A 19132-nucleotide genomic window follows, 5' to 3' on the forward strand; every position below is an offset into this window, starting at 1 on the left:
CCAGGTTGTCATTCATAGACCCAGGTTCTTTCCGTCTTTCAGTACTTCATCCCCATCTTGCTTGGGACATATTATGGGTTGGGTCTAGAAGTGTTGCACTTGACATCTGCCACGTTCCATTGAGCTATATGATTTCTTTTGTTCACTCCTGTACTGCAGTGAGGGAGTTTGGGAACTTTACTGTATGTATCATCAGGAAGAAAAGGAATGAGTTTCATAGTAGAAGAAGTCTCTGCTGCAGCATATAAGTGCCCTGAACATGTTAAATAGACATTGGGTTGCTTTCATGTGAACCTTCAGAATATTGCCTGCCTGGCCATGGGATACACGGACACATGTAATGAAGGTAGATTTGGACCATCCACTCTTGGGGGATATTTCAGGTATTGACTAGGGTCAAGACTGAAGATCTGAGCCCAGGAATGCTGCTTACACGGCTGGTGAGAGAACATATGAGTGTGCTTATGTCTAGGTGTTATGCACGAATGTGTTGGACTTAATCCACTGCCTTTTAAGAGTGTGGCGTTCTCTCTAGAAACAGTAAGAAACTGTACTGCTGTAGAGTGATGGATGCACATAGATTTGATAGATGTTTGGAGGGACAGATTTCTAACCTTGACTTTTTTGGATTAAATGCGGTACAGGGTGTGATAGCATACTCAAAGGCAGACTTATTTATCTCTTCCCTCTGCCCAACACTGCATTGTTTCCTGTAACTGTACTTATCAAGTAAAACCAGAAACTTCAACTTCATAAACAAAATTTTACTTAGGTCTTCCATTTCTTGTTCAGCCACGGGGTGCCATTCACAACTGTCATGTCTTATTTCACATTTCCATACTCAAAGACGAGAATTGCTATGTGGTAATTTGCCTGAAGTTATTAACTATTAGCATTCTTGTACAGAAATCTGTATTTCATATTTATTTTGCAACTTAATATTACTGGCCAAACAACGTGTTAGGTTTGCCAAATAAAATAGAGGACCTACTTACACTGAAAATTATTTGTCCTTTATCTGAGGTTCAGATTTTAACTGGGCATCTGTATTTTATTTGCTGAATCTGGCAACCCTGGTTTCTGGAACTATATTATCGTGTAACTGAAAAAAAAATGGTATTAAATGGCTTGATAGTTTGGAGATAAAACTACAATAAATATTGTGATGCTGAAAGATTTTTAGGTCTATCTAAACCAGGGTAAGGCTGTATCTGACTTATTTGTTGCTCTGTTCCTAATCTTGTTATACTGCTTGTCACATAGTAAGTGCTCTGTATCCTTTACTCATATGATTGTTTATGAATAAAGGGGAAATGGATCTGTTCATTTTGGCATTCTGTTTCTTTTAGGTTTGTCACACTTTCCCTGGCAGCCCATTTTTAAGCATCTTGTGGGTGGAGATTGTTTCATATTCTTCTTTTGTGTTTTCAAAGTAATAGTGATTTGAAAGGCACCTTGTCGGTAACCAGTAGGAGTTCCATGAATGAACAGTTACTGATCAAGGGGTTTTGGTGGGTGCAGAACGCTGAGAGAAGTCGATTATTTGGGAGAGCAGCTGTGGTTACCATGTTGAAATTTAACAGAAAGGATTTTAAGCTATAGATGAGGACAAAAAACCTAACAGTGAGGACGATTAAACTGTGGGGTGGCCTCTTGAGGCAAACTGCAGAGACTGTTGCTTTAGTTAGTCAAAGGCAAATGCCTCCACTGGGAAGTTGTCTATTGATCTTATTATCTGGGGACTTGAAATAACGTTTCAATTTTCCCCTTGAAAAGCCATGATGTCGTTTTTTAAAATCGCATACTTCATCCTTAAACTCTCATGCAAAGCCATTACTTGAGCTAAACCTTTCTCACCAGAAATATCTTCAAGGAACATACTCCTTGTAAAGGATATGTATTGTGGAAGATTAGAAAAGAAAGTGTTTTGGTTCTCTGTGCCACATGGCAGGGCCTCTTTCCAAGGTGAAGCCCTTTGGAGGCTGTGAAAAACTTATTATTAGAGAGCATAGTTTTTTTTTTTTCCATTATGCTATTGACACGTAATCATATGTGTTTTTTTTTTTTTTTAATTTTATTTATTTATGATAGTCATACAGAGAGAAAGAGAGAGAGGCAGAGACACAGGCAGAGGGAGAAGCAGGCTCCATGCACCGGGAGCCCGATGTGGGATTCGATCCCGGGTCTCCAGGATCGCGCCCTGGGCCAAAGGCAGGCGCCAAACCGCTGCGCCACCCAGGGATCCCAATCATATGTGTTAATAAGTCGTGTGAAATCAAATGACAGAGTGGTTTAGGGAGAGAGTCTAGGAATCCTGAAAGATGTCACTTGTGGACCATTCATTTACTCTGTAACCTGAAGCCAATTGCTTAACCTTTGAAAGCCTCAGTTTGTTCATCTATTAAATAGGGATAATAAGGATAATGTTGGGGTTGGAGGATATCTGTATAAAGCACTCACTTCAGTGTATAATATCGGATAAGTGTTAGAAAAATTTGAATTGCTATATTTTATTATTTACACATGTACCATTTAAAAGATAATTATTGTTACATTGTTAAGACCTAAGCCACAACAGCAAGTAATTAATCCCTATAATAGCAATTAATATCTGAGTGATGAATTGTCTTCCCAAAAGAGGCAGCTAGGAGTATAATCATCCATGTGACGGTTGCATGTCCCAGGAGAGTTTCAGAAGTTAGATTGTAATGGAAACAGCTGTTGGATCAGCTCAAGGCATAGGCTTTGGAGTAAAAATATTCCACATCCTGATTCACCCTGACATAGATAGAGGCTCTTTGACCTTGTAAAAAGTACAAGTACTTATCCTCTGAATTTAGAGGAAATATTTTGGGGCTATGTTGTCCAATATAGTAACCTCTAGCCACAAGTGGCCATTTAAATTCAAATTAATTAGAATGAAATACAATTAAAAATAAGCTCCTCAGTTCTTTGGTTTGAATCATATTCCCTCAGAATTTGTATGTTGAAGTTCTAACCCCCACTACCTGAGAATGTAATCTTAATTGGCAATAGGGTCATCGTAGATGTAATTGGTTAAGAGGAGAACATTCTGGAGTAGGATGACCCCCTAGCCCATTCTGACTCATGTCCTTATAAAAAGGGGAAATTTGGACGCAGATATAAACACAGGGGGAATGCCATGTGGACGTGAAGGCGGAGTCCAGGGTGATGCTTCCATAAGCCACGAAATGTCAGAGATGGCCAGCAAGCCAAAAGACACTGGGAGAGAGTGGCATGGGACAGATTATTTTCACAGCCCTTAGAAGGAACCAGCCCTCCCCACACCTTGGTCTCTGGACTTGTAGCCTCTAGAACTATGAGACTGTAAAGTGCAGTTCCATAGGCCACCTCATTTATGATAGTTTGTTATGCAGTCCCAGCCGAGGAATGCATCTAGTCTCCCTAGCCATGATTCAAAGCTGGAAATAGCACCATGTGGATTGTGGCTCCTGGATTGGATGGTGAAGCTATAGATTATTGCGCTCATTGCAGAAAGTTCGGTTAGACAGTACTCTTGGAGAGATTCTAGGCTGCTCACAGCCCCTAGAGTTTAAGGTAAAACAAAGTACAAAAGGTTGAATGAGTTTTATGAAGTATATTCTTTGTCCTGAAATCCAGGGCAAAACACATAAAAGATTTAAAAGGAAAAAAAAAAAAAAAGCTCTGCCTTAAAACTGGGCTGGTCAGACAGCCAAATATTCAGGAGGACTTCCTGTTCTGGCGGAGATGGAGAAAGAAGCCAAGACACCCTTGTCTCATGTGCAGGATGAATCTCGGCTTCTGCTTCCATCGTTACACTCTTACATAATTATATTCTATATATAGAGTTTCCCTTTGTATCTATCCCTGCCTCTCCCCCTTGTTTTCTTCTTCAGGCTACATACAAGTGCTTGCAGCCACTCTTTGCCCGCCTCCCCCCCAAAGCTGTAAATATAAAGCAGCCAAGGGTTTGCCCCTCTGGTTTTACAACTACTTGGTGATGTGCAAGGGTCAAAGAGCCTTTCCCAGTTCCCAGCCATGGCTGAGGGCCTGGTATAAAACTCTTCTGCTCCCTTTCCTTCAGCTGGAATGCCAATGGCAGAGAACCTGTCTGTCCTGGGAGTGGCTCAGGTCACCAGGCTGGCAGGGAAAGCCTCTCAGCCCTGGACTAGACCTTGGAACCTCCCTGCTGTGGAGGCCCCTCCTCCTGGATGAGGATTGCAGTTTGCTGCTGCTGGTGGTGGTGGTGGTGGTGACCCCCTGCTGGGGTGAAGTCACCATCCTCTCTTCAGTCTTGGTCTTCTTTTCAAGAGCTTGTACCTTGGATGCTGGTCAGGCTCTTAGGGTCCTTGGTCAGGTGAAAACTGTTTGTTCACCTGACCTTGGAGTGGCAGCTTTCTGCCCTGAAATGCCTCTGTGAGCAAAGTTAGTCTTCAATGAGTCACAATTGAAGAGGAAATGCCTGAGGAATATTTGCCTTTTTTTTTTCTAACCTGTTTAAGGGTGTTCTTTTAGAGAAGTGAGGCTATACTGTAGAGTATCTTTTTTTTTTTTTTAGTATCTTTAATATACCTTTTATAGCAACTAATATGATCTTGAAAAGTTATCTTTTCATATTAGAATTGGTATTTCAGACTATTTTTATTCATTTAGGATTTTGTTAAGCTGAAGTCATTGCAGTAATGAATATAGAACATAAAGAACTGTTCTTCCTTAAATAGATCAGTATAGTGTTTCTTGGGTTGTTTTATACTTAATCCTAATACTCTTTATGAAAAAAAGACCTTGACATGTATGTTATAAATAAATCCATTACTGTGCCCTACTGTGTGCCAGGCATTCTGCTAAGCACAATGCATTCATTTAAATTTTTATGCTAAATCTCATAAAGAAGCAGGTGTAATCTTCATCTGGTAATGAAGACAAGGAAACTAAGATCGAGGGATGTCTCCTACCCAGATCCACTGCCTGGAGAACAGTGTGAAGCTTATTTGACATCAAGGCCCAGGCCCCCTCCCGGAGAGCTTGTGGAAATGTGATTTCATGAAACATTGTTAAAACCCAAATTGTGTTTGTTCTTGCAGTCTTGGGAGCACACGGGGCCTTTTGCAGTCAGGACAAGCCCATTTCCTTTCTCAGTGGGAAACACTCCAAGTATTCCTCTTGAAACAAAAACGCCAAGGATTATTTTTGCAGACTTCTGTGGACTCGTTTTTGGACAACACCCTGGAACAGGAAACCACAGTTTCTCCTAAATTTGTACAGGATGGAAATAGATAACATTCTTTATAAAACCACTGCCACAATTAGTGCATTCAAATCAGCATAACGGTGGATGGTTTCATTTATGCATGTCTTACCTGAATAAATTACTGGAACCTGCTGTATGGGAAATTCATGAATAATTTTATAGGGCTTTATTTTATAAACTGGACGTGCAGCAAAAAGATATGTGCCGTTGAGGAAAAAGAGCACTATATGACTGAAGCTGTTTGAAAGCTTTTCTTTGAAATAGATTTAAAGTCAAATAGGGTACTGCCCGGTTGAGTGATGAGAACAGGATTTCCTGTGGCTACCTGAAGCCTGAGTATAGCTAATTGTGACTGGAGCAAATCTGGGGAGCTTAATGAAATAGGGGATGATATGTAAGAGAAGTGTACACCGTAATAAAAAAAGTTGACTGCACTTCGATGTTGAATTTTCCTTGTCACAAAACAGTAGATGAAACCATTCATAGAATAAGTCCCAGTTATTCCCATGGTGGATCTGAAAGGATGGGGGTACTCAATGAATTTACCCATCCTTGTGCCTGGAGTCGTCTTTCCATAACAGTTGGAACTCCTTTTATATTTTGAGTCTGTTACTACAAAGTTCTGGTAGTTGAATAGACTTAAGCTGAATTGAATTTTTTCAGGCTACTATATTTTTATGGTTATTTCAAAATTATTATAAGGAATACATGGTTATATTCTAGAAAAAAATTGAAATGTCTTGTGCAAGCATCATTCCTTCATTTGTTCCCTAATATGAGAGGCTTTTCTTTCTTCCTCTCAAAAGACATCACTGGTTTTGTGAATATACTAGCTCCTAGTATGCTTTTAAATGTGTATATATGGATCTTCATTTTTCCTTGGGAAATATTTAATGTCTTTGTTTTTTCCTTTTAATTTTTAAGCATAGAAAGTATGTTTATATGTGTTTATTTGTGTGTATAATTTTTTAAAAAAATATTTGTTCGAGAGAGTGTGAACGAGAGAGAGAGAGCAAGAAAGCGAGAAAGAGAGGGCATGATCAGAGATAGGGGCAGTGGGAGAGGGAGAGAAACCTCAAGCGGACTCACCATTGAGCTTAGAGCCAGACACGGGACTCCATCCCAAGATCCTGAGATCATGACCTGAGCTGAAATCAAGAGTTGGGGAGACTCAACTGATGAGCCACCCTGGTGCCCCTAAATATTTTACTTTTTAACATTTACTGCCCTGCTTGTGCCTTGCATATGTTGTCCACATTAGGGCAAATTTACTTGCATTTCCATTACTAGATGTTTAGCTTGTTTATATTTTATTGACATTAAGAATTATATTGACTGAACATCTGTCTACGTGCCTTTTGTACACTTGTGCTATTGTTTATGGTAGGCATATTAAAAATTTTAATAGTGCAGAAATTTTAATAGGGCAAAAAATGAGAGCAGCATCTTTAAGTAAACTTTAAGGATGCTTTTTGCAAAATACCTTTGTGTGAAATAGGGTATATTTAATTTTTTTTTTAATTTTTATTTACTTATGATAGTCACAGAGAGAGAGAGTGAGGCAGAGACACAGGCAGAGGGAGAAGCAGGCTTCATGCACCGGGAGCCCGATGTGGGATTCGATCCCGGGTCTCCAGGTTCGCGCCCTGGGCCAAAGGAAATAGTGTATATTTAAAGGTAGATCTCAGTTTTGCTTCCTTGTTTAATGTCTTATCTGCAGAGATATGTCACAAGACCCCCACTGGATGCTTGAAACCATGGATTGTACTGAACCCTATATATACTATCTTTTTTCCTATATATACATGCATACCTACGATAAAGTTTAATTTATAAATAGGCACAGTTAGTCATAGCAATAATAAAATAGAACAGCTATAGCAATATACTTTAATAAAAGTTACATGAATGTGGTTTTTCTCTCTCAAAATATCTTCATGTATTTTGTGCTCACTCTTCTTGCCTATGACTTGCATTGTGATAAGATGACAAAATGCCTACATGATGACATGAAGTGAGTTGAATGATGTAGGCATCTGATGTAGCTACTGTTGACCTTCTGAGGGTATGTCAGGAGGAGGAGGATCATCTGTTTCTGGACCACACTTGACCACAGGTAGCTGAAACCACAGATAAGGGGGAGCAACTGTACTAGGTTTCTTAGAGTTTACCGTACCAGTGAGCTTGGTGCCACGTTTGTTCGGCTTGTCAGAATGCTGACAATAACCACCCCTTTTTCTGTCTGCTCACTGATAGTAGAGTACCTTGACTGTTGAACAACTGCTGGATGGTACCAACACTGACTTCACAAATAATATAAGAGTTAACTTATATGGTGTGTCAGTGTCTCAGACAACAAAAGGCTCTCTGGATAAGCTTGAGGAGAGATGGACTCTACTGCAGAAAGATAGGGGAACTGGTGAACACTCTGGGAAAGCCAAAAAACCCAGCTCAGAAAGAATTGGATTCAGGGATGAATCTGCTCCAAGTTTACTTTCACTATTGTGTTTAAAGGTCTCTCAGTTGTATCATGGGGCTAGTCTAGGGTAAGGTGAATACCTTATTTGAAAAGATTTAGTTGGGAAAACATAATGCAAAAGGAAATCCAGCTGCTTTTAGTAGATGGCAGGACACAGAGCTGGGCTGTTAGAAGATGCACAGTTTGTGCGGTCACTGAATAAATGTACCAATATCTTTCATAACTTATTTTATTGATACTATTTTCAAAGTTTGGTTTTTCATATCTAAAACTTGCTTACTCCCATGGTAAGGGAACTGGGTGTTTGAATTAAAGTATCCATTTTCAAAGAATAATCAGATGAAGATGTAGTATACATAAAACACATGTGAGTTTTCAAATGCCTGAGAATTGGCATCAGGAGGCTTGGAATTATTAGGCTAGTCTTGATGGGTTCATGGTTACTTATTTATAATGATAGAAAAGTATTTTGAAGGGGGTTCTCAAATGGTTAGCACAGTTCTTTTCTCTTTTGCCTTCAATAACATAATTTTGAAAGTTGAAATGAGAAGATGTGGTGAAGAAGTAGTCATTTTAAATTGGAGCTATATAGTTCTCTAATGATTTAGATTATGGTTATGTAGATGGCTGACCCTGAGAAACTGGGATGTAATGAATGTCAGTGGCTTCAAGTTACTAGGTTTTGAGGTAATTCATTATGTAATAACCGATAACACACGCAGGATCAGTACAGTTGGACCTGTATTTTTAGTTGGTGGAAAAATGTTTCTGATGATTTGGGGATTAGATGTTAGAGAATTGAACAAAACCCGCTGTGTTTGCCCTCTTTCTAAGATGTTTAAGGACAATACTAGATACTCGTTTTCATTCTCTGCCTCCACCCTTCCGTAAATGTAATCTTTGAAAAGCAGGCATTTTGCTTGTCGTTCATTGTGTTTTTCCGAGTGGGCTTACTTTCTTTCTTCATGGTCAGTTCTAAAGTTGTAATGAAGATTGCGCTGACCTTTCTTGAGAAACTGCCATGGTGGGTTATGTTTCCAGCCTTTTGTACAATGAGTGTAAGATGGGTGGGAGACCTAGGATAACAAATTAGAAACAGAATCTGACATTAAGATGCAGGTCTAGCAGTAGATGTATCCACTTCCAAAATTCTTTTGTTGTTACCTGCACAGATTTGAAAATATACTCATACACTATCAGACTCTAGCTCCAATGATGTTAAAATTATTGAGATGAGTCTTGGGTAAAAATACATTGCTCCTTATGAGTGCTGTTGGATCCCAGATAGGTGAGGGGATGAGCATTCTGTCTTAACTCATAGAAGTCACCTACTGTCATCTCTGATCCACTGTGGGAACATATCTGCAAAGGATATTGAGTCCCAGGAAGTATGGATCATTGGGGGCCATTTAAATAAATATTTATTTCAGAGAGAGCAAGAGAGAGAGTGCACATGAGTGGGTGGGTAGGGGGAGCAGAGAGAGAGAGAGAGAGAGATACTGAGCAGGAACCCTGATGTAGGGCTTGATCCCAGGATCCTGAGATCCTGGCCTGAGCCCAAGGCAGACATCCAGCTGACTGAGCCACCCAGGCATCCCCACTGGGGACCATTTTAAGGCTGGCATGCATCTTATCTAAAATTTCAGCTTTCTCATACTCCTGCTTTAACTTTTTCTCCTTGGAACTATTTAAATTATTTTATTCATTGATCTTACTCATTATCTGTATCTCACAATAGAACGTAAGCCCTAAAAGGTTGGGAGTTTTAAAGTTTTGTTCACTGTTTTATCCCTTGTAAGTCATGGTCCTAAAGGCACTGTGGCTTCTGCCTTGGCCTCATGATTTCCTTTGGAACAAGCTGACCCAAATGTCATCAGGGTCTGAATTGACCTACTTCAGTCTGTCTGTCCTGAAAAAGTTGATGGGGGAAAGGTAGGCAAAGACTTTACTCTGCATCTTCTGTTTAACTACCATTTCCCAACCTTCACCCTATACCCATCTCAAAATATGGAGATTTTTTTTTCTATTAAGATATATGCCTCTTGAAAAACAACCAAAAAATATGTAAATCTGCATATCTCTCTACATATATATCTGTGTATGCATATGTGTGTATAGACACACTATTTTTTTTTTTTTACCTAGCCCTATTGGGAAGACTGTACTAGTAGTGCACTATAAATTTTTTAAAAAGATTTATTCATTCATTCATTCATTCATTCATTTATGATAGAGATAGAGAGAGAGGCAGAGCAAGAAGCAGGCTCTATGCTGAGAGCCCGACACAGGACTAGATCGCGGGACTCCAGGATCGCGCCCTGGGCCAAAAGCAGGCGCTAAAATGCTGAGCCACCCAGGGATGCCCAGTAGTGCACTATAATATATGTATAGCAGTAGTAATTTGCAGGCTCATCAAGTGCTCGGCCTGCCAAGGGACACTGATAAGACTCTTTTTCTGTCCTTTGAGCCATCTGAGTGAGAGCATTACTTAGCTGAGATCGAAACCAGGTGTCAGGTAAGAGCACCACTCTTTGGTGAACCACATACCCTCATAATCTGTCAAGTGGGGTGTGTAGAGGAAGAGAACTTTGACTATATGAAGGAATACTTTATACTTCTGGTTTGCCAGATAATACTGCAGGTATATCTGCATGTTACACTAATGAATTTGAGATTCAAAACTCCATCTGTTTTAGATTCTTTTCCCTCTTCACTGACTGAGTCAAATATTTGCATGTCTTTTTTCTAGTAACGCTGGAGTGGAGAGTTGCTGGTGTATAGAGGTATAAGATGGCTGTACTTTAGATTTTCCTTATTGTCTTTGCACTGGAAGGAGAGCACAGTTCCAGTACAATTTTCATGTTGGAGTCCAAGCATCTCCTTCCCTGTTTTGTGCCCAGACTTGTGTTTAGGGCCCTAGAAAGATTGCTGAGTTCTCTAACACTACAGCTGCTGACCTGAAGGCATGATTGCAAGGGAGTGACAGTAGTAGTAGGATTTAAAGCTTTCACGGGGTGAGGGGTGGGGCAACTGTACTCTTTTTATAGTTCATCTCTCCCCTTTTATTTCTTGTAGGAATTTTTTCCCCAAGTGTTTCTCGAAAACCGTGGGCTTTGTGATCATCTCATTGCATTTTACAAGGTTAAGTCTTCTGTAATTAATCCCCTATATGCTCTCATGGTGCAGATAGAGATGCTGTTATATCCCTTCTAAAAGAACAGGATTTTTGCCCAAGTCTGATGGCTTTTCCAAGTGTATTCTAGAATTCTCTGGCTTCTTGTAGTCTTAACAGAATTTTACTTTCTATATTTTGGTCTTCCGAGTAAAACTTCAAAACTCAGTTTGAAGAAAGACTTGAAATAGCTTTAAAAAGTTTATGTTCAAGTAGACTTTATAGTTCTGTAATGTTTTACTTAGGGATATAAAATATGATGGTAGGGGTAGACCTTTTTAAAGTAAAGCACATTCATAATTATAATAATTTCTTACTTTTATTACTCATGTTCTTGGTTTGAATAGTGCTTCAGGCTTCATAATAGGAAGCTTGCTGTGGTTGAATGTCTCAGGTTGTATGAACATGTTTTGCTGGGGGTCCTGAAGACTGTGTGTGGGGGGGGTGTGACAGGCATTAAACCAAGAAAGCTTGGGGAGAGACACCTGCTGGAAGATCAGGGCATTGTGGAACCTGGGAAAAGCAAATGTCTATAAACCCCTCAGGGCACACCTGGGCATACTTCTTCCAACCCTTGGAAGGACTTTGTGTTCCTTTCCCACCACTGTTCTTCCCACCACTGTTGCCTTTATTGTTTCAAGTCGGCTGGTGGAGGTATTAGTGATCATGGTCAGGGGTGATGATCTCAATTTCTTCTACTTATATAGAAAGCTGAGACCAAGAATGATGTTGGAGTGCTTGGGTGGTTCAGTTGGTTAAGCATCTGCCCTCGGCTCAGGTCTCGGACTGAGCCCCACATTAGGCTCCTTGTTCAGTGGGGAGTCTGCTTCTCTCTCACCCTCTACTGCCCTCTGCCATTCATTCTCTCTCTCTCTCTCTCTCTCAAATCAATCAATCAATCAATCAATCAGTCTGGAAAAAGAAATTTTTTTGAGTTTCTTTAAGAATGATGCTAATTGTAAAATACCTGTAACATAAAATTTGCCTTTTTAACCATCATAAATTGTACAGTCAGCGGCATTTAGTACATTCACAATATAATACAGCCAGCACCATTACCTCATTCCAGAACTTTTTCATCACCCCAAATTGAAACTCCATACCCATTAGGTACTCATTCTCATCTTTCCATCCCCCAGCTCCTGGCAACCTCTAATCTACTTCCTAAGACCAGCGATTTTTTTGCAGGATATTAAAAATATGAGGTTTAACTTTTCAAGCTATATATAGCATGAGAACAAGCCAAAAGGATGAGTTATGTTGAAGCGAAGTCCACAGTCTAACCCACAGTTTTATGCTGCTTTTTACCACCCTACCCCCGGTGCTAAACATCTTAGGGTGCATCCTTCCCCACTTTTTCTCATTGCATGTGCGTATGTATTCACATATCTTTGATTCATTTTCTTATTACTTATGTATATGGGGTTATACTGAACACATTCCTCTGCAACTGTTTTTTTTTTTGAGCATACTTTATGGAGATTGTTCCAGATCGGTACAGTTTTGACTGAGTTCCTCTACTGCTCTGTAGTGTTTCGTAGCATGGATAGTCCATAAATTACTTAGTCATGCTACTCTTGGGAGCCCTTCAAGATTTAGTAATTAATCCAGAGGAAGTTCCGTGATGAGGGCCAGGCAGGTAGAATTAGCCCCTTTTGTATATTAGGACACTGACCCTCGGAGAGATGTTAGATCATTTATCTTAAGTCAGACAGAGTACTGCTTTGTGTTGCTCCTAGTCATTTTGAGGTCTTAAGGATTTAATTCCAGCAGATTTTTTGTAGTATCTCATGCTGCTTCCTTAATTTTAAAAATAAAATGCCCTTTGTTAGTTGGCTATTTCTTTTTTCTAGTTGATTTTCACTCATTCTCCTATTTCTGTGTGTGTCTAATATCTCTTCACTCCCACCACAGAGCCTCAGACACTTAGTATTTGGCAGTTTGCAGTTGAGCTATGATTATCTCATTGCTCTAAAAATCTCATATTTGACATCTTGCTTAGAGTTAGATTTAAAAGGCCCCTCAGATACCCTAATATGTGTCATTTACCTGAAGGATATAGACTCAGAGAGGTCAAGTGACTTGCTTAAGTTTATACAGCCCTCCAGTGGCCAAGGCAAGACTTGAACCCACCCCTCTTTTCATCATACACTATTATGTATGCCAGATAGACCACATCTCCATGCAAGTCCCATGGACTGGAGCACCATGTGAGAAAGATTCTGAAACTCCGATTCATGAGTATATATCTGCTACGAATAGAAGAGGGATGACTAATGGTGGTACATGTGCCATGTATTGCCTGTGCTCCAGTGTCCTGTGCTGATGGTGGCGATGCTAGAGTTTGACTAGAGATTTATGATATTTAAAGAGTTGCAGTTGTCAACCTGGAGACCAATCACAAACTCAGGTTCAAGTCTTATGTGTTACAACCCTTTGAGACTAATCAGTCAATATTTGCTTTAATTTTTTTTTCTTTTTGAGTGGTTGAATTATCAGATGCTAATTGGTGCTGTTACTTACTGGTGTCTTTTTACTCCTCTTGGGAAGACTGATACCATTCCTAACTTTTAATTGATATATTGCTCTTGAATGCTATGTTTCTGGGATTGGCTTATTTATTTTTTTCCTGCAATCATGTAAGACTCTCTTTTTTCCTTAGAAGAAATGATACTGGTTGTAGTTAGAGCTGTTTCAACCTCAGCACTTTGGGCCTTGGGACTGGATAATTCTTCTTCGCGAGGGTTTGTTCTGTGCATTGTAGGATGGTTAGCCACATCCCTGGCCTCTACCCGCTGGAAACCAATCGCTCCACACATCAGTCTTGACAACTGTGAATTTTTTCAGTCATTGCCAAATACCTCACCCTGTATGAGATCCACTGGGTTAAACTCATGCATGCTTTAATTGGTTTGAGATGATTTTTTAAAAAAGATTTTATTTATTTATTCATGAGAGACACAGAGAGAGATCGAGAGAGGCAGAGACACAGGCAGAGGGAGAAGCAGGCTCCCACGTAGGGAGCCCGATGTGGGACTCGATCTCCAGGATCACGCCCTGGACCGAAGGTGGTGCTAAACCACTGAGCCACCGGGTTTGCCCTGAGATGATTTTTTTAAAGCTTATTTTCTCTTGTCCATTTATATTTCAGGTGTTAGAAATGATAGGAAAATAAACTCATTATCTTTAGAAAGACAGTAGGACACTTTGCTTCTCTATAGTACTGAATAGGAAAAACTACAAATATAAAAGCTCATTTTGCAACAATAGGTGGCACACTACTACCAGAAGCTACTTCAGAAAGTGGATGGAGGACATCATTTCATGAGTGAATGTATTTCAATCCATTTTTATTAACAACATTGCCAACTTCTTTTATCTTATTTCTTTTGAAAGGATGTTCTATGTCACAATGCTTCTACAGCCAATTTTATTTTTAAAAATGAGTACAAATTTGCCACTTAGTGTAAAAAACAAACCTATAATAACTCTGGTGTTTATAATAGAAAGATCATATCATCATGGGAATAAACCAAATTAACTTTGATGTGTCAATTATTTTCTCAGTGCAGTGCATAAAAAGACGTTTTAAAATTTTTCCTAGGATATTAGTGTTACATGTATAATTTTTTAACAGGTAAATGAATTTTTACTCTCTGTTAATACTTTAATGAAGAAGCTCACTATTATATATGACTTTTGTTGAAGACAGATCATGAGATGCCAGCTGCAGGGAGCTGAAATTATGGCAACCCAATGCCTACTTTACAAGTAAAATACCCTAAGCTTTTTTATTATGGTGTCTTTGTGTATAATTGGAGAAGACTATACATTGAGTTTTAAAGATTATAACCATGGTGTTTATATCTAGCATGATAGACTAGATCATTATAAGCTTTTTAAAATAAACTATCCACTAATAAGTTTAAAAATAAACACTGTCCCTTTTCTATTTTAGTAAATATCACTTCCACTGTTTTGTGTATCCAGGTTGTGATGAGAAAATTAGAATATGGAGACAAAATTCTCTGAATGAATATTTACATTTTTATGATTGTGTCCTTTGATTCATTGTGGGCTTGGTTTTTAAAAACTGTAAATGGAATAAAGATTAACATAGTGGAGACTCTCAGGAAGAGTGATAATCTTTTTCAAAACAATTCTATTTTAAATACATTTTAGTATTAATGTTTTAAAATATTTAAAGATGGGATGCCTGGGTATCTCAGCAGCTGAGCATCTGTCTTTGGCTCAGGGCGTGATCCGGGAGTCCCAGGATGGAATCCCACGTCGGGCTTCCTGCATGGAGCCTGCTTCTCCCTCTGCCTGTGTCTCTGCCTCTCTCTCTCTGTGTCTCCCATGAATGGATAAATAAAATCTTAAAATAAAATAAAATAAAATATTTAAAGATGCTTGGATTTTTTAATCATTAGAATACTATTGATCATTTATTACATACCTGATATGTGCCTTGCACTGTTTAAGAACCTAGGGACATTTTCTTTCTGTAATCCATATAATAATTTTGTAGGAATGGGGAAGTTGAGTCTTAGGGAGCATTATTAAGTAGCTCACTTTACCATATTATTGAATCACAGAGCTGAGATTCAAACCCAGGTCTGATTTTTAAATTACCCTTTATCTAAAAATCCTAGAATGTCACAGCAAGGAAAAAAGAGAGTGATCATGAAACAAAATCAGTTTAGTTTTTCTCTAACTAGAAAAATCATCATTTATTAGCTCCTGAATAAACAATGGCTCTAATAACAGTTATCAATACGTGTTCATAGCATTAGCTGAAAACTTTGTGGGGAACTTTAAAATGAATGTGTGGATGATGCTAACACTAACAAACATACACATCAATCTTCAGAGATTCTTTTTTACTATTTATGAAGTATAGTTGACATACAATATTGTATTAGTTTCAGGTGTCTAACATAGTGATTTGATAATTATATACATTACAATATGCGCACCATGGTAAGTGTAGTTACTACCTGTCACTATGCAATGTTATTTTAATATTATTGACTATATTCCTTATGCTATACTTTCATCTTCATGACTTACTTATTTTGTAACTGAAAGTTTATAGCTGTTTACCCTCTTCAACTATTTAAGCATCCTCCCACCTACCTCCCCTCTGGCAACCAAAATTTTGTTTTCTGTTTTGGGGCATCTATTTGTTTTTTGTTTTTTGTTTATTGTTTTAGCTTTTTGTTTGTGGTGTGGTTTTCACATACAAGTGAAATCTTAGGGCATTTTTTTTTTCTCCATCTAACTTCTTTGATGTAGCATAGTATGCTCTAGGTCCATTTATGTTTTTGCAAATGGCAAGAGTAAATTCTTATTTCTTCCCATACCTCTGTCCCCAGTTTGCTCCTTCCTTTAGGTATGGAAAATTTGTTCAAGTACAGTCATATAGGAGCCCCTTGTACAACAGACAGAAGGATAGTTTCTTGTTTGAGCTTGTGGAGGGTTGTCCATAAGTACAGCAGCTAGGACATGAGGAGTTTGATTTGTCCACTGCTAAACTGGTCAAGACTTTTATTTTTTGTTTTGTTTTATTTTGCTTTGAATAACCAAGAAAATTTAAGAATGGCCAGACTGGTGAATGACAAGCATATTGAATAGATGCAGAACTAATGACCTGAACTAAAGGTCAGCTCCCATTGACTCTGATGACTCCTCTCTGCCATTAGGGGGACAAATGGCTTTTCCTCTTCGGGCATCGAAGGATAGCTGATTTTGAAAATTAAAATATTTGTGATAACTGATGCTTCACATGTAGTTACCTACTTCTAGTATAGGTAACATTTTTGCAGAACTGTAAGGTCATATCACAACCAGGCTATTGATATCAATACGATGCACCTGTATTGCTCAGGTTTGCCCAGATTTCTTGTGCTCATTTGTGTTTGTGTGTGTACAACGTGCACATGTGTGCATGTTATGTTCTGTACGGTGTTATCACCTGTGTAAGCTCATATATCTACCACCACAGTGTACAGCTTCCACACCAGATGGATACCTCATGTTGACCTTTTTTTATCCATGCCCCTATCTAACCTCTGCCCAGGCAGCTACTGCATTTCTAAAATTTTGTCATTTCAAATGCTGTGTGAATGGAATCATATAATAAGTGATATTTTGGAATTGGCTTTTATCTACTCAGTCTGATTTTGTAGTGAATCATCCAGATTGTTGAATATATCCATAAGTGGCTTGTTTTTAATGCCAATTTTTAAAAAAAAATATGGACTGCTGTTTTAAGACAATCCTTAGGAAGCACTCTTTCGTGATAGAAAGTGTAGTAGTTTCAGTGACAAGGTGTCAGAGGCAGGTTTTGCTATAATTGTTCTCCAGAGTGTCCACTGAGTAGCCTTTTTTTTATTAAGTTAAAAAAAATGGCACAGACATCTCTTTTGATGCTTTCTTCAAACTGAGGGCCGAAGACAAAATCCCATGAAGACATCGATCAAAGATATCATTGCAGGAGGAAGTCCTTGAGGGCAGAAAATGCTGTCGTCTTTTTCCTGGCTTGCCACCATTGGCTGTTTGTGGAGTCCTGTCCTTTGTCTTCAAAGCTTTGGAGAAATGCTCCACATAAAAGAAAATGAAGCAGGGGCCACCAAAGAGGCTTGTCTTTGTTGTTGTTTATGAGGGAAAGTATTGTTCTCTGCTATTGGCAAAGTAATTTTCAGCTCCAGGTGAGCTGAGATCACTCACAGTGGTTTTCACAAGCCTTATAGGAAGGCCTGGCGTGGTGTTAATTAGTCAGAGATTGGAGAGGGAGTGCATGTGTTGGCATACTCGATCAGTTTGGAGTTCCTTCAGAAGGCTGGGGCACTCCTCTGCTGTCATTGCTTCAGAGGGCAGTTCATGTATGTGGATACCTGGGGCCTGTATTATGTTATTTAAATTCTCTGCCATGTATCCTGATGGTAGGGAGCCCTGCTGTTTTAGACGTGTGTTATGAGTTTAAAAATCAGATGGCAAGAATTTTATAGGGGCAGAATTAAGATAGGACACAAGCAGAGGTTGATGGGGTTCAAGTTGTATCATCATGTAATACATGCATTGAAAATTTCTTAATACGGTCACTTAGAATAATGTTCTGCCTTGAAATTTGGCCAAGGAACCATAATTAGCATTAGGGTCTAATTAGAGTCTTATACTAATTATTGGAGTTATTTGTAATGTGGGTATTTTCCAGGCTTAAAAGAGTGGCAGAGTACAGTTACCTTTTACTTATCTGGGCTTCGTTTTCTAGACCTGCTCATAAAAATCTATTTCAAGGGATTTCCTTCCTGTTTCCTTAATTTCTGCGTGCCATCAACTCAATTCGTATTTCTGCAAAGACTCAAGAGCATTTACTGGAAAGTTCTAAGGTCTCTCCTAATATATGACCCTGGGCCTGATATTTAACCTCTCAGTGTAATGTACAAGATTAGATTTTACTTGATGACTCCCAAAGACCCCAGTTTTAGCAGTCAACAAAATCTGTGAGTAGAAAGTATAAGACCTGCTGCCTTTATCTGACCCAAGATTGATGAGATGGCGGGTTACCTGAAATTTCTTGCAAAGATTTCCGAAGTGCCTGTTTAATGAAAGCAGCCAGTCTCATTCATTTTCTAGGGCTTAGGACCAGGCAGGCACAGGCCAGGTGCTTCACACTAGTTGGGGAATGAGCTAACGGTGAAGTGGTGCTGTGAAATCCCCTTTCTCCACCCTCTCCTTTTAGTGAGGTTGGTTCCACCTGTCTCACTTGTGAGGCCTGCTTTGGTAATGTCAGTGCAAGTTTAGGTGGTGGGCCTATAGGTGTTCACTAGAAAATTCTTTCAACGTTGTTGTATATTTGAACATTTTCATAATAACATATAAGAAAATTTCAAGGGGGAGTTTTGTGGCTTACACTTTGGGAGCAAATCAGAGTGTGTGTTTAGCTGAAAGCTCCTATAATGTAGACTTAATTCCTGGTCTTTTCAGGTGTTTTCCTCAGGGTATTCCTGTGGGGTGACAAATGTCTACAGGGTAGGGATTTGTAATGGGTGAGGGAAACCACCATTTTTACTTTACCATCTCTGCTTATTTACTGTGAGGCAATTTATTCCAGTTTTTCATCATGGGGGCTTGAATGTCCTGTGTCATCAACCCAGCATAACCCTGGGTTCCTGGTACAGGGCTCTTATCCCTCCTGTTCTTTTCAAGCCTTGCATGAGCT

The 19132-nt window shown here is 39.1% G+C and overlaps 1 protein-coding gene across 3 annotated transcripts in view; it reads left to right on the top strand.

Annotated features, from left to right (window-relative positions):
• The window catches only part of PTPRG (protein tyrosine phosphatase receptor type G), a 701064-nt gene that overhangs the window by 261669 nt on the left and 420263 nt on the right, over positions 1–19132 (top strand). The gene's annotated exons all lie outside the window — the stretch shown is intronic.

Source organism: Vulpes lagopus, chromosome 7, assembly GCF_018345385.1.
Source record: "Vulpes lagopus strain Blue_001 chromosome 7, ASM1834538v1, whole genome shotgun sequence".
NCBI lineage: Eukaryota > Metazoa > Chordata > Mammalia > Carnivora > Canidae > Vulpes > Vulpes lagopus.